Source organism: Azolla caroliniana, unplaced genomic scaffold (genome assembly GCF_043228905.1).
Source record: "Azolla caroliniana isolate FFs.n. ecotype wild unplaced genomic scaffold, voAzoCaro1.0.p SCAF_18, whole genome shotgun sequence".
In the NCBI taxonomy this organism is placed as follows: Eukaryota; Viridiplantae; Streptophyta; class Polypodiopsida; order Salviniales; family Salviniaceae; genus Azolla; species Azolla caroliniana.
Genome location: NW_028230453.1, coordinates 12,956,851 through 12,971,242, shown reverse-complemented (window position 1 = coordinate 12,971,242; position 14,392 = coordinate 12,956,851). Strand labels below are relative to the sequence as shown.

General features: G+C 46.4%; 1 pseudogene; it reads left to right on the top strand.

Moving 5' to 3' along the window:
• Nucleotides 1–3,861: 3,861 nt before the first annotated feature.
• On the top strand, nucleotides 3,862–4,814 carry LOC147852435 (uncharacterized; annotated as a pseudogene).
• Nucleotides 4,815–14,392: the final 9,578 nt, after the last annotated feature.

Sequence of the window (14,392 nt, the reverse complement as noted above, 5' to 3'; positions counted from 1 at the left end):
GTAGTGTGCATGAAAACTAAAGTTAGAAAAAGCATGATGCTTGCATGTGATAAACTTAGACTCTTCCATCTCTATATAAGGAAGAGAGAAAGATGTATAGGGGTTGTTGATTTTTTATAAGGGTGGAATAATATAAAATATTCGTGGGATTCATGATTTTGCCATCTATTTCTCTCTTACAATCTAAGTATCAATTAATACACTATACTCGTGGGATTCACGAGTTTCATATCTTCATCTTGCAATATATTCATAACTAACCTTATCTCATATTCTTCTTTTTGCTAGTCAAAAACCCCAGCGGTTCCCACCCGACTCACGGAAATGATCCGGAGCGAAAGGCCCGACACATGTGGTGAACTTGATGTGAAACCGGGTGGCAAGGAGATGGAAAATCAACAAGAGGTTAACAACATGATAACGATGTTCGAGCGCATGCTACAAGAACAACGCGCGATGTCGGAGATTGCGACGGTAGTAGAGTGGCTCGTGCAAGGTAACGGGCAATTGAACAGGAAGGATGTGTCACGATATTTGCAGATTACAAGGTGGAAATGCTACAGTGCGGAATATCGGAAGGATTGTAGTTGACATTCTTCAATCGGGTGGCTATGGACGAGCTTCAAGGGAGTATCCATGGGATACGACCACATTTGCCATCGAGGACTCTCCCAAGGCAACACGGAGGGGATTCGAAGATTGGGTGGAAACGCTAGACAAGGGGTTGAAGGTCCTCAATTTGTTTTCGGCATTCGAAAGTCAGTTTGGGAGGTTGTCTGCGAGAGATCAAAATATCCTCGCATCGGACAAAGTGATCATGTTCTTACGAGCCGTGGATATCCGGGACCGGAAAGATCTTGGAATGTTCTAGAGGACACCACTACTGAGAGTGGCCTCACCAATACATGGGAAAACATGCAGGACATCGTTACGTGATACACAAAGAGGGGGCAATGGCTTGGTAGTGAAGAAAAGAGGGTTTCACAACCAATTCCGAAACCAAGATCCGGATTGGAAGACCATCAACCATGGGCTCAGGAGACTACGACCAAGAATGGAATCGATGCAACCACAGTGGAGCAGTTGCTAAAGGAGATGGTGTTGGGAAATGTAAAAGAATAGCGTGTGTAGAAGCGTATGCCGAAAGCACAGAGTACACAGTTTGGAAGTATGATAGTTCGGTAAAACACAGAAAACGCAGAGATGGAGAGGGAAAGATAGAAAACGAGACTATCGGGCTGACACAAGTACTGATAGTATTTGACTGCTCATAAATGAGCCGACTACACAAACTCCCAAAATTATTCCTTACAAGGAATAACACTCTAACGGCCTTTCGGTTTACGCACCGATACGGCCACGTTATGCGTGTTGTTTTACGCGCCCAGTCTACGCACTAGGTTACGCACCGTGTTACGCACGCAATGTTGAACTTGTCACTCAACAGGAAATCAATCCCTCCGGATGGGATCCGGTGAGTGTTGGCCGCAAGGCAAAAAGGGCCTCTTAGAGTCCAGAATGTAAAAGGGGTATTTAATTAGGAATAGGGAGTTGTAATTAATAAGTATTAGGAAATATTATGAGAATTAATAAGTATTACATTATTTTGAGAAGCGGACGGACGGACGGACCCAGAATCGGTATGCCGATTCGGATCCGGACTGGATCATTGCCAGTTGCCGGTTGGCACCGGTTTGTAACTCAGTCGGCGATAGAATCGGTGCAGAACGGCAAGAAACTATGGACGGCGGTGGCTCAGTGGCTGACTCTGTTGGCGCCACCGGTGGAGCCGGTAAGGACGAAGAAGCAGGTTCGAGTAACGGAGACCACACACAACAAACCTTCAAAACGGCAGCAACTCCTGGCAGAGGGCAGTTCCTCGCAACAAGGGAAAGAACAACCTAGCCGGAAGAGGCAAGCAGAGGGGAAACATCGGTGGAACCACTAGTTAGGCCTTTGAAAATCAAGTTGCACCAATAGGAACAAGAATCAGACCCCTTGGCAATAAAAATCAATGTAAGGACCCAGGAGGAGGAGGCGGAGGAAGACCCCGCCGATAACCTCCTACGTCGCCAGAAGCATAGCGATGCGGAGCAGAAGAGGGACGAATCGGGTCCAGTGAAGGATAGCACACCGACACCCCGCTTTGAGGGACCAGAGCCAAGGAGGCGGAACCAGTTCAACTAGAATCGATGGAAGAGTTACCTATATGGCAAGAAGCAGCAGTGTCGGTGGTCCACCAACCGGTGATTGAATTGCCTATCTCACTGGGGCCGCATACACAGCAAGAGCAGGAGTTGTCGCTGCAGTCAACAATTCCTAAAGGGCTTCCGGCGAGAATAGAGGCCACACCACAACCAGAACCGGCACGACATAAAGGCACCGACAGTCAATGGCTACGGTGGATCAACGAGCAGGTGGCCGGGGAGAAATGGAGGAGAGAGCATAGGGGAACCGGTTGTTCGCCACAAATGAAGAACTTGAGAAGTCCCGATCGAGGATCCAGAGCATGGAAGAAGAAATTTTGTAGGCCAAAGCAAAGGCGGCAAAGCAGGTCACAAAAGGACCATGACTACCAAAACTGGTGACTTCAAGGAACGAACTGACCGATTAGGTCTCAATAACTAAAATAGCACCAGGTGCAAAGAAGGCACAAGAACAAGAACTCGTCACTCTCAAAGAGGAATTGGTAGCCCAAGAGTCCTTAAGGGCTAGAGAAAGAGACCTGAAGAAGGTGGCGGAGGAAGAACAACAGAAAACGGTGGAGCACCTCCGAAGAGCCGAAGAAAATTTACAGAAAGGTCATCAAGCATATGACTAATTAAAAGAAGAAAAAGACAAGTTGTTGCAAGAAAGGGAGAAACTCCATCGTTCGGCGGAAGTTGAGATTGATCGGCTCCAAGAAGAACTCCGGCAATAGAAGGATCGGGAGGACCGGGCCCGATGCCAAATCAACTAGAGGCTGAAACAGAAAACAAAGGACTTTGACAGGTCACACCGGGATGACAAGCACCTAGAGGCAGAACCTAAGAAATTGATGGCAGAAGGTGACCGGCAGCAAGAAAAGATGCAGGAACTCCGGGATGAAGTCCACAGGACGACGGTGGCATTGGCGGAGGAAAGGACCAAGGGAGTTGAAGCAGCAAAGATGCTGGTAGAAGTGGTGAAAGACAAGCTGGAGCTTACCCGGCAACATCATGAGGAGATGGAACGAGCAAAGATGGCTCTGAACAGAGTTCAAATGACTTATCTGACGCAACTGATGCAATATAAGGGACAAGCTAAGGCAACCGCGATCCTCATAAAACAATTAAATGATGAAAAGCAAGCCATAGAGAAGAAGTCAAAGATGGGACTTGACCATATTCGAGATATTGTACTGACATGGAGGGATCGGACGAAGAAGTTAGTTGAAGAAAGTGCAGTATAGTGGTGGTCCAAATGGGCAAAGCAAGCAGCCAAATTGTAGGTGTTGCGAGCGGATGCGGAGAACCGGCAAAAGGACGGCGATAACTTCTACAAACTTGACACGGAAAGCGTTGTGACCATACGGGAGGAGTTATCGGATGAATTCCCGTACTTGTCCAGAGAGTAACGGGTGGCGGTGGGCCGGTTGGTGGAATAGTTGGATGACAACCAACTAGATACCCAACTCCAGTTCGACCGTTACGAACGAGAGTGGAGACAACAAATGGAGCCTAGAAGAACGGAGAAAATTAACATTAGTGACGAGGAGAAATCGTCGGAGCAGACGCCGAATGCAACTGAAACTGGAGAAAGCCAGAAAAGAGTCGCTCAAGAGGAGTAGCCGAAGGTAGCCGACCTAAAAGAAAGATGCAGACATCAGATTTCAACAACACAATGACTATGCAACCAGAGTTCATGGAACAGAGCTCTCCAAGCAATGCAACCGAGCAAATGCTTCAAGCTATGTCAGCAATGATGATGCAGGTAAACCACACAAATCAAACAATAATGAATTGGTTAACTAATCAATCAAAACAAACAGGAAACAACACAGAGAAATAGAAGGACTCCCGAATTAGACCACAATCATTTTTCGGCTGCCAACAGAAGACGTATTGGCTTGGCTAGATCACTTTGATAATGTCATTGGCTATCATCAATGGAGTGATGACAGAAAAGCCCTAGAACTGCGCACGATATTGGAAAATGTTGCAGCAACCTGGTTTATTCAACAACCAGAAGAAGTAAAACAAGATTGGTCATACCTGCACGAACAACGGGTACAACACTTCACCAATAACGATATAACACAAACAACCCTACAACAATTAGGTAACATGCGTCAACAAACACAAGAATCAATAGCACAGTTTGCAGTAAGATTAAAACAACTGTTACTTTGAGTCGATCCAAACATGAAAGAGACTATGAAGCTATATTTCTTGTTGCCTAGGCTGAGACATGACATCTATAGGAGAGTAAAAGATCAAGGGCCGACAACCTTCCAAATGGCCATACAAATCGCCCAACGTATCGAAGCACTTGATTATATGGAATTGCCGCAAGCACCTGCAATGCCACAACAAAACAATCAGAAGCATCAAGTCAAATCCACAACATGCCCGATGGATATTGACATCCAAAATGCACAAATTAATGCTAAGAAGAAACTCCCAAGTCGAGACACTCAAGGATGCCCCCGTTGTTTTTACTGCAATAATTATGGTCATGTTAAGGAATATTGCAGGAAATTCGCCGCATCTAGACACCATCAAAACACACAAATCCAGTTGGCCGATTCCACATCTATAGCCGACATACAGGAAAACATCAATGTGGGACGTTGAAGGAAGAGCAACTCCCCCACTTCCAAGCCGCTACATGTTTCAACCGAATAGTCTGCTCCACAATAGCATGTATTTAGAATACATCACATAAAGCTTTACTAGATTCAGGTAGCACAATCTCTTCAATTAGTTTAGATATAGTTAATCAGTTGCACTTACCAACATCATCTGCACCACTAATCCATGTAATTTTTGGCAACAAGCAAAAACTCTATAAATCATTCACACACGCACATTGCACTTTCACACTAGCACAACATACTTTCATCCATTCATTCTATGTCCTACCAAAACAACTCTTTCCTTTAACATTAGGATGTGATTGGTTTGTTAAGCATGGGGCCCCATTGCATTTTGACACACAGACATTAGTTCTTCCGCATCTTAGGCCTTGCACCACAATTCCCCTTCTTAACACACCTCATACTAGCACACAGATCATGCATACTCAAATCCAAACAGAACCAGTACAATCACGTTTGGCGGATCTCCGCCACCTACTCGGGAAGTTCCCGAAAATCTTTATGAAGACAGAAAAGGCAACTCAAGTAACTTTACAAGTGCAGCATGCCATACCCACAACAGACTCTCCTCCAGTGTGAATGGCAGCTAGAAGGCAGTCACCACTTGATCATCAACGGATAAACACTTTAGTCCAAGAAATGCTCCAAAAGGATATTATTGAGCCATCTAGTAGTGAATGGGTATCAGACCCTCATTTGGTCAGAAAAGATGACAATACATTCAGATTTTGCATTGATTTCAGATTACTAAATAAAATTACAAAGCATGGCAGGTATCCATTACTGCGCATCGACGATTTAATCGACCAACTCGGTAAGTCAAGATACTTTACATCCTTAAATCTGGCTTCAGGGTATTGGCAAATACCCTTACGACCTGAAGATAAACACAAGACAACTTTTAGAACATAGCATAACTTATACCAATTTAAGAGAATGCCCTTCGGATTATCAAATGCAGGCAGCACATTCCAAAGAATGGCGAACACCATTTTTCAAGACCTAATCCATAAAGGAGTCATACTGGTCTATCTCGACGATATACTGATACACATTGCTAACTGGTCACAACATATTCAAGTTCTACAAGAAGTCCTCCTACGCATCCAAAAATATAACCTACAACTACAATTTAAGAAGTGCAAATGGGGAGCAACGGAATTACGATTTTTAGGATTCATGATATCCTCAAAAGGCATCCAACTTGACCCTACTAAGATTCGAGCCATTGTTGATTACCCAACGCCAAGCAACATCAAGTCCCTACAAAGCTTCCCTTGCCTTGTGAACTTTTCACTACGGTTTATTCCTAACCTAGCCATGGTCAGAACTTCCTTAAGATTACTATTGAAAAAACGATCAAAATATCAATGGTCAGTAGATTGTACGCAAAGTTTTGAGAAACTCAAAGGATTAATCAAGGATGTGGGAACCTTGGCATTCCCAGACTTTAGCAAAGTCTTCCGCCTTCAAACAGATGCTTCCAATTATGGAATAGGGGTTGTGCTCCTGCAACAAGATGAAAACGACGACTGGCGGCCGATAGCATACATCAGTAGAGCATTGACGAAATTAGAGCAAAACTACTCTACGACAGAAAAAGAGTTCTTGGCAATTGTTTGGGCATTCCAGAAGTTCCACCCTTACCTGCATGGAACATCCGTCCAAGTAGAAACGGATCACCAGCCATTGGTATCACTCATCCAAAAAACTCACCCACCGGGAAGACTACTACGATGGGCGGTCTCTTTGCAAGAATACAATTTTACAATGATTTATCGGTGAGGAGCATCCAACACGGTTGCTGATGCTTCATCTCGGATGGAGTACCATGCCGCAAATTGGGCGAAGGATTCTAATGACCTCCCATTTCAGCCACAACAAATAGCACAAATGCAACAGTACTCCTCGAACTACCCCCAGTATTCACCTCCGTTATCTGCTCAAACCGCCTTCAGCTTCCGTCTGGTTTCTCTTTCCACTCTCGCGTGGAGCTCTTTGAAGACAGATAGCACCTGATCCTTCGTCTTCAACGGTGTGGCCCACAGCTTCCGGTTGTGGTCATCTATGACGTCACGAAGTACTGAGATCCGGCATGTGACTTTGTAGCCACTTGACATACATCAGTATGCACCAACTCCAGTGGAGCATTACGTCTCATCGGTGGCCTTGGTCGGAAGGAGGTCCGGTTTTGCTTGCCGGCCAGACAATCAATGCACTTCTCCAAGTGCACGTTCTTCACTGGAATGAGGTTGTTGTCTACAAGCCTCTTCATCCCCTTCTCGCTCATGTGACACAACCTTTTGTGCCACAGCTCACCGGCACTGTCGGATGCCACGTTCACTTCCTTCGGACATAACCATGCATTCATCAGGTACAACGTGTTTACCTTCCGGGCCCGAGCCACAATCAGGCTCCCTTTGCTGAACTTCATAACACCGTTCCGGATGGTACCCATGTAGCCTTCATCATGTAGCTGACTGGCTGATATCAGGTTCAGACGAACCTCCGGAACGTGTCGGACATCCTTCAGCAACAACTTGCATCCGGTTGGTGTTGTCAGCCACACGTCTCCTATGCCGACAATTCGGCATGTACCTTCATTCCCCATCCAGACATAGCCGTGATCACCGGCTGAGTAGGATGAGAAGCACTTCCGGTCCGGGGTAAGGTGGAACGACGCTCTAGAGTCTACCACCCAGGTCATCTCGTCGCCGGCAAGGTTTATCTCACTCTCCTCGGTGATGAGCATCAACTCTTCTTCACTTGCGGCGATTGCCGTCATTCCCTTCCGGTCCGGCCCCCTCCGATCTTTACCGTTCCGGTCCGGGGTCCGCTTCAAATCGGTACCGTCGGTTTCCTTGTCTTTTCGGAAATGCCGACAGTTCTTTTGGAATTGTCCTAGCTTGCCGCAATAGAAGCAAGCAGGCCTCCCCCTTGACTTTGACTGTGTCCCCAACTTCTCCCGGTTCTGGGGACTACGGTTTATATGTCTTTCGCGTTCCGATTCGGTAAGGAGCGCTTTGGAGTCGGAGCTCGTATCCTTATCTTTCCAACTTGCCTCCTCATCTAGCAAGCTCGACTTCACTCTTGCTAGGGATAACCGTTTTCCTTCCGGCCCAGCATTGCCCAAAGTGACAACCAACGTCTCCCAACTATCCGGGAGGGAACCGAGTAGGAGTAGCACTAGTACCTCATCGGCGAGAGGTACTTCCAATGATGTTGCCTAGTGGATCAGCCCCTGGAAGGCATTCATGTGCTCCGCCATGCTAGAGCCATCTTGGTACCGGAGTCTTACTAGCTTCCGGAATACCGAAACCTAGTTAACAGCATTTTTGTTCTGAAACATAATGTCGATCTTCTCCCAGAGCTCATGAGCCTTGCTCTCTTCATTGAAGTTGTTGTATAGGCTCATATCGATGAAGCACCGTCTGTAAGCCATTGTCTTCATGTGCATCACCTCCCATATCGTGGCGTTAATTTTGTCCGGTCTCTTGTCCTTAAACTGAACCGGCAACCAAAGATCTTTAACCACGAGCATGTCCCTCATCTTCGACTTCCATACCGAATAGTTGGAGCTGGTGAGCTTGAACATGCCTCCCAACGAGTCATCCATTTTCTGTGTTGCCTTGCTCTGATACCACTTGACAAGAACTAAACGTCCCCTATGCGCAGCACTCGGCCACAACCGAGCTTAGAATCATACACAAAAAAACAGGAATGAATGCACGACACAGTGAAGAGAAGAGTACACAGGATGTTTACGTGGAAAACCCAAACTAGGGAAAAACCACAGCAGCCCACAGGCTGCAAACTATCACTATGTTACAGTGTACAACAATAAAGCACCGAGGCAACAACCTCGAGCTTTCTATCTTCGCCACAGGCGGCGGTTACAACAGAGGCAACGACCTCTTCCTCTCTTTCTCTCTCTCTATACACAGTTACGCGCTCTGATCTCTTGCACCAACAAGAATGACAACAACTACATCTCTAAAAGTTTTCCCTAAGTCATATTTATACTAATATGAATTTTCGGCTATTTACAAATATAGCCATGATGGACTCTCAGAAACATATTTACGAATATGTCTCTTTATCCAGTGAGCACTCCTCACCGGGTCTGCACCATCCGGCTCTCCGTAGCCGGGTACTCCTCATCCGGTTCTCACCGGGTCTGCACCATCCGGCTCTCCATAGCCGGGTACTCCTCATCCGGTTCTCACCGGGTCTGCACCATCCGGCTCTCCGTAGCCGGGTACTCTTCATCCGGTTCTCACCGGGTCTGCACCATCCGGCTCTCCGTAGCCGGGTACTCCTCATCCGGTTCTCACCGGGTCTGCACCATTCGGCTCTCTGTATCCGGGTACTCCTCATCCGGTTCTCACCAGGTCTGCACCATCTGGCTCTCCGTAGCCGGGTACTCCTCATCCGGTTCTCACCGGGTCTGCACCATCCGGCTCTCCGTAGCCGGGTACTCCTCATCTGGTTCTCACCGGGTCTACACCATCCGGCTCTCCGTAGCCAGGTACTCGTCATCCGGTTTGCTCATCAACACTGTTCTTCTCCCTTCCCATCCGGAGGGACCTGTCTCCCAATAGAATCTTGGCACCTCTGTTTGAGACACACATTCTTCTTTCATCTTTTGAATAGCGTTCACCTTGGATGGAGATGGCTTCCAGCCATAAGACCCACATAAGTGTCCTACTACCAATATTTCTAGTTGACCGAATGCAGACTTCTCTCCCAAAAACGTGAGATTTGCATCCTCAAGCTTTTGCAGCACCTTCTCGTTATCCTTTATATGATCGATGACGAATCTTTGGCAACCATCTTCATCTTTCGATTCATCTTTTTCTTCCACCAAGCATCCTTTGATTGGAATATCATCTAAGAAGGGCATTCTGATATCAAGGATACAATCCCTCAACACTTTCTACATGGCATTCACCATGTGGGCTACGGAATTTGTTGCACCTTGGGGTAAGGTGCACATCCTTACCAACCCGATCGGCGTCCTCATTGTCATTATGTCTCTACTATTGACGACCAATTGAAATTGATCATAGCCCAAGTAGAGATCACCAATGGAATAGATCGATCTTCCCGCTAAGGCTTCGGCAAATTCATCCACACTTGGACCAATTCCGGCATTTCAGATTGTCACCTTGTTGACGGGTTGGAGATCTTGAATAAAGCGTAAGGACTCGTTCTGCTTCGGCACTGTAAACCATCTATTGGAGTAGGGAGCATTGGATGGCTCAAGTATTCCCATCCTAACATTTTCCTTTAGAAGCTCAATCAACTTTGGAATGTGAGCTCTTGGAACCGGTATTGGCTTGAGGTTCCAAGGTACATGCGGCACCGTAAAAATCACCATCAACTCTATCATCTTCGGGTCGGCACATCCGATCTCTTGTGGAGAGAAGACAAAGGCTTTCCCATGTCTCTCAAGCATTCCGCGGAACATTCTCTCCTCTTCAGGGAGAAGGAAATCTTCCCTTCCAACTTGTAGCTTTCCTTTCGTCTCTTTGGTGAAGACATGAGCTATTGCCTTTGGATCCCTTAAGCTCGAATCATTAGCAACTTCCTTCATCTTTTGCCAGCTATCTTCCGGTAGTGGAACCACAACTGGCTTGATCTTCTTATCCACCATTTTATATTTTGTGTCGACTTCAACTTCCTGCATCAAGATGCCTTTGTTGATATTCATCGATGATAGCGTACATGTTGACGGAGTTAACCGAAATCATATTTTGATCGTGAGGGTAGCTCAAGTCCACGACTTCCTCGATTTTGCCGATGGTGTCATTAAATGAGGCTTCCTCTAGAATATGAGACACGAATTCTTCTTCTTCGATTATGCTTTCTTCTTTCAGCATCTTCTCGAAGTCTTGTATCCAACGCTTGTCCTTCTTGTTGAGTAGTGTTAGTTTACATGCGCCACTAGGTGTCACACATGTTGCTTCTCCTTGCGATCCACTTATTTTGCTTCCTTGTGGGGACTTATGATTGCTCGGACTATTTGTGCCCCTCACTTCCATAATCCACTCTAAAAATCCGAGGATTCACCTCCAAGGCTATCTCGGTTCCTTTCGTGATTAGCCCGCACCATAAGGAATTGAACAGATCTTTGATTGTCAAGGCTCTTGACTCGCGCGAAGGCCACTCCATTATCGAACACCGTAGTCTCCATCCGGGATGATGTGATATATGGTTGTCCAAGGATGACGGGATGTGAAGTCGAGTCTTGCACGAAGAAGTGTCCGATCGTGACTTTCGCATCTCTGATCGTGACTTTCACATTGGGACAAGCTCTGTATAGGTCTTCCGTGGCCTTCGTTGCCGCTCGTATCTTCCATCTGTGGTTTGTGTTGATCGGCCATCTTCCTTTCTTGTAGAATTCGTTCGACATGAGGTTTATCTCCGAACCATGGTCAATCAAGGCTACCACGGTCTCTTTCTTCTCTCCGATCTTCACCGGTGTCCCCGTTGTCGCTCTTGCCCAATGAGGCCGAGAGTAATGGTTGTCCGCCATCACTTCTTCTTCCTCCTCCTCTTCTAATCTTGCCATGGTTATGGCACTTGTTTTCACCTCTTCTTCATCCGATTGTTGCCGCTTCCGCTCAATCAAGTTGACGATAGTATCGTGGTACTCCTTCTTAGCGATCCCAAGTAGCTCTCTCAAAGTAAGGTCGACATGACTGTCTAAAATCTTCTCCTCAAGAACCTTCCGCAAGTCGGTTGTTTGTTCTATATCCGACCTTAGCTTGTAAGTCGGTGCCGCTCGTTCTTTTCCTTTCTTCACAAATTCATCGACTTCCCTTTGACAAGGTTGGCTCGATCCACCGGGCTTCATGCTTGTTTCTCCTATCTCTTTTCATGGCGTCGGTTGGGCTTGTTCTTCTTTCCCTGCATTCCTAGTATGGTGACGCTTTGATCTGCCATCTTCTTCACCGGTTCTTTTCCTCTTCTCTTGAACAAGAGCTTCATAGTTGTCACACACAACCTCCGCAAAGCTTGTGTTATCGTCGACTAGATCCGACCATCCGGTAACTCGTCGCACATTCTGATCAACATGTTTTAGATCCTCCAAATCTATTTTTCCTTTCTTTTCGCACTCGATTACCATTGGCCAAAACCCAGCTCCCAGCTTGATTGTCTTTAGATTCTCTCTTCCGATTCGTATTCCCGCCGATGCGGCATAGTCCATGGCTTCCACATGCCTTGCATCTTCCTCTTCCACGATCTTTTTCAGCCCACCTCTTCCGAAGTTCACTCGTAGTGACTTTCGGGTCTCGCTCGAGTGGATCATGTTGTTGTCCAAATAGACGACATTCTTGTGAATTGCGTCTTGCAAGTCAGTGCACTCTCTTCGCGAGTGCTCGAGGCTGTCACACCACACACATCTATACACTTCTTTTCCCTTCGGCCCGCGTCGACCTAAGTTGGCTAGCGATACCACTTCAAACTTCTTGGAGAGCTCTTCAATTATAGATTCCTCCATTTCTTTCTTGTCGAAATTGTTGATCGACTTATTAGACTCGATCGTCACAGGTGCCTTCCTCCTCCACGATTGTGGATTCTCCATATCAGTTTCCTCTTGCCATTGTCGACGCTTATCAAGACGGCTACAAGCCTTCTTCATCGCCGCCCAGTCCGCTACCAAGCCATTTGGTTGTGTTTCATCCTCCAAAAAGTTACCCAATTCACGTCGATCTTTTGCATCCACTGCCTTTAGGAATAGTAAGACTTTATATCCATCGAGAACTCGTTGATCAACACTTGGAGGTTGGTTATACTTCTGGTCGAACTCGGCATATACTCCAGACACACACATATTCTTCCCTTGCTTCTCGATCCAAGACATTAGCGTATGTCGAGTCATCCATGATGCATCTTCAAGCATGTATTCAGTGAGAAGCGCCTTTTCGAACTCCGTCCAAGTTGCTTGCTCGTTTTGGATCTCCATGACGCGCTTGTGGATCCTTGGTTCCACCACACGTTTGAAGCTAGAAATTTGTTTGAGATCATTGACATCCCTTTGTTGCATCTAGTTCCGATAGGTAGCAAGAAAATCCGTGATGTTCTTGCCACCAAATCGTCCAGCTATCTCGACCGTACAATCAACAGCTTTATCAATTAAAGCTTCTCGATCTCTCACCTTCAGCATGTATTCCACTACAAAACACCATGCCTTTTGTTAATTCCTCTCCTTGAGTTCCTCTTGTGGAAGCCATCGTTGCACTTGATATCCTCCCTACCGCCTCTTTCACGTCGGGTTCACCACTTGATTATGTCATGAAAATCCGTCACTATGTGCGGATCGCAAGGCGGAACCGCCAGGGTTCTAGACTAGAAGGATTTAGGGAAACACGTACAACACAAGAAAAATTCACATATAAGACGAGTAGATGAGAGAAAACGTTAGTTTTTTGCATAAGAAAATAGATTCTTTTATATTCAAGAATCTTGTTACAACGGGTTGGAGATGAAAATGAGAGATAAATCTTTTAAAGAAAGGAGCCAACACCCATGTAAGGAGTGGTCCGATATGAATAAGAGAGATTATTCTTGAAAGGAAGGAGCCAACAACCATGTAAGGAGTGGTCCGATATCAATATGAGAGAGATTTCTTACCCCCAAGGAATGAGAGAGAGAAGACGAAGAAAAAGAAAAAAAACTAGAGGGAAAAAATGGGACATATATTTCTCTTTGTTGATCCCTCTTTCCCAATGTTACTTTGCATGTCCACTTTTAGTTGCATGGCCTCTACTTTTAGTTGCATGCTTCCATTTTTACTTGCATGCCTTTTACTTTTAGTTGCATGGCCTTGGCTTTTAGTTGCATGCGTCCGTCCGTATAATTCGGCCAAATTACCCAATCATCCATAAAGTTTAGCCCGTGCGCAATCCGTACATGCGTCGATACCGAACCGTAGACGCGTCCGCGCGCAAAAGTCCCGACTGTGCAATGTACGCATCCACGCACGCGCGCGTCCCGACCGCGCCGTGTACGCATCCGCACACACACGCATCCCGACCACACCATGTACGCATCGTGTATGCATTCGCCGTGTACGCATTCGCGCGCTCGTCTGCACACACGCATCCGTCTGAAACGTCCACGCAGTCCTGCATGCGTACGCCCGGAATTTGCACACGCGCGTACGTCCGAAAACATCCACACGGCCGTGCACATGCATGTACACCCGAAGCGTCCACACGGCCGTGCATACGCACATATGCACGTACACCCGAAGCGTCCACACGACTGTGCATATGCACATACACGCATACACCCGAAGCGTCCACGTCCGAAAACGTCCACGCGGTTGTGCACACGCGAAGCGTCCACTTGGCCGTGCATACGCGCGTACACCTGAAGCGTCCACACCACACAGTGTAGCCCAAGTCACCTTGAAAATTCTATGCTCCACAAATTGATAGAATGAATATGTTCTGGTTTCCCTTATATATCTTGGGTTCCAATGTTGTCCTATCTATATGGGATATCTCACAGTTTTGTCTTTTTTTTTTTTTTTTTCTTGAAACT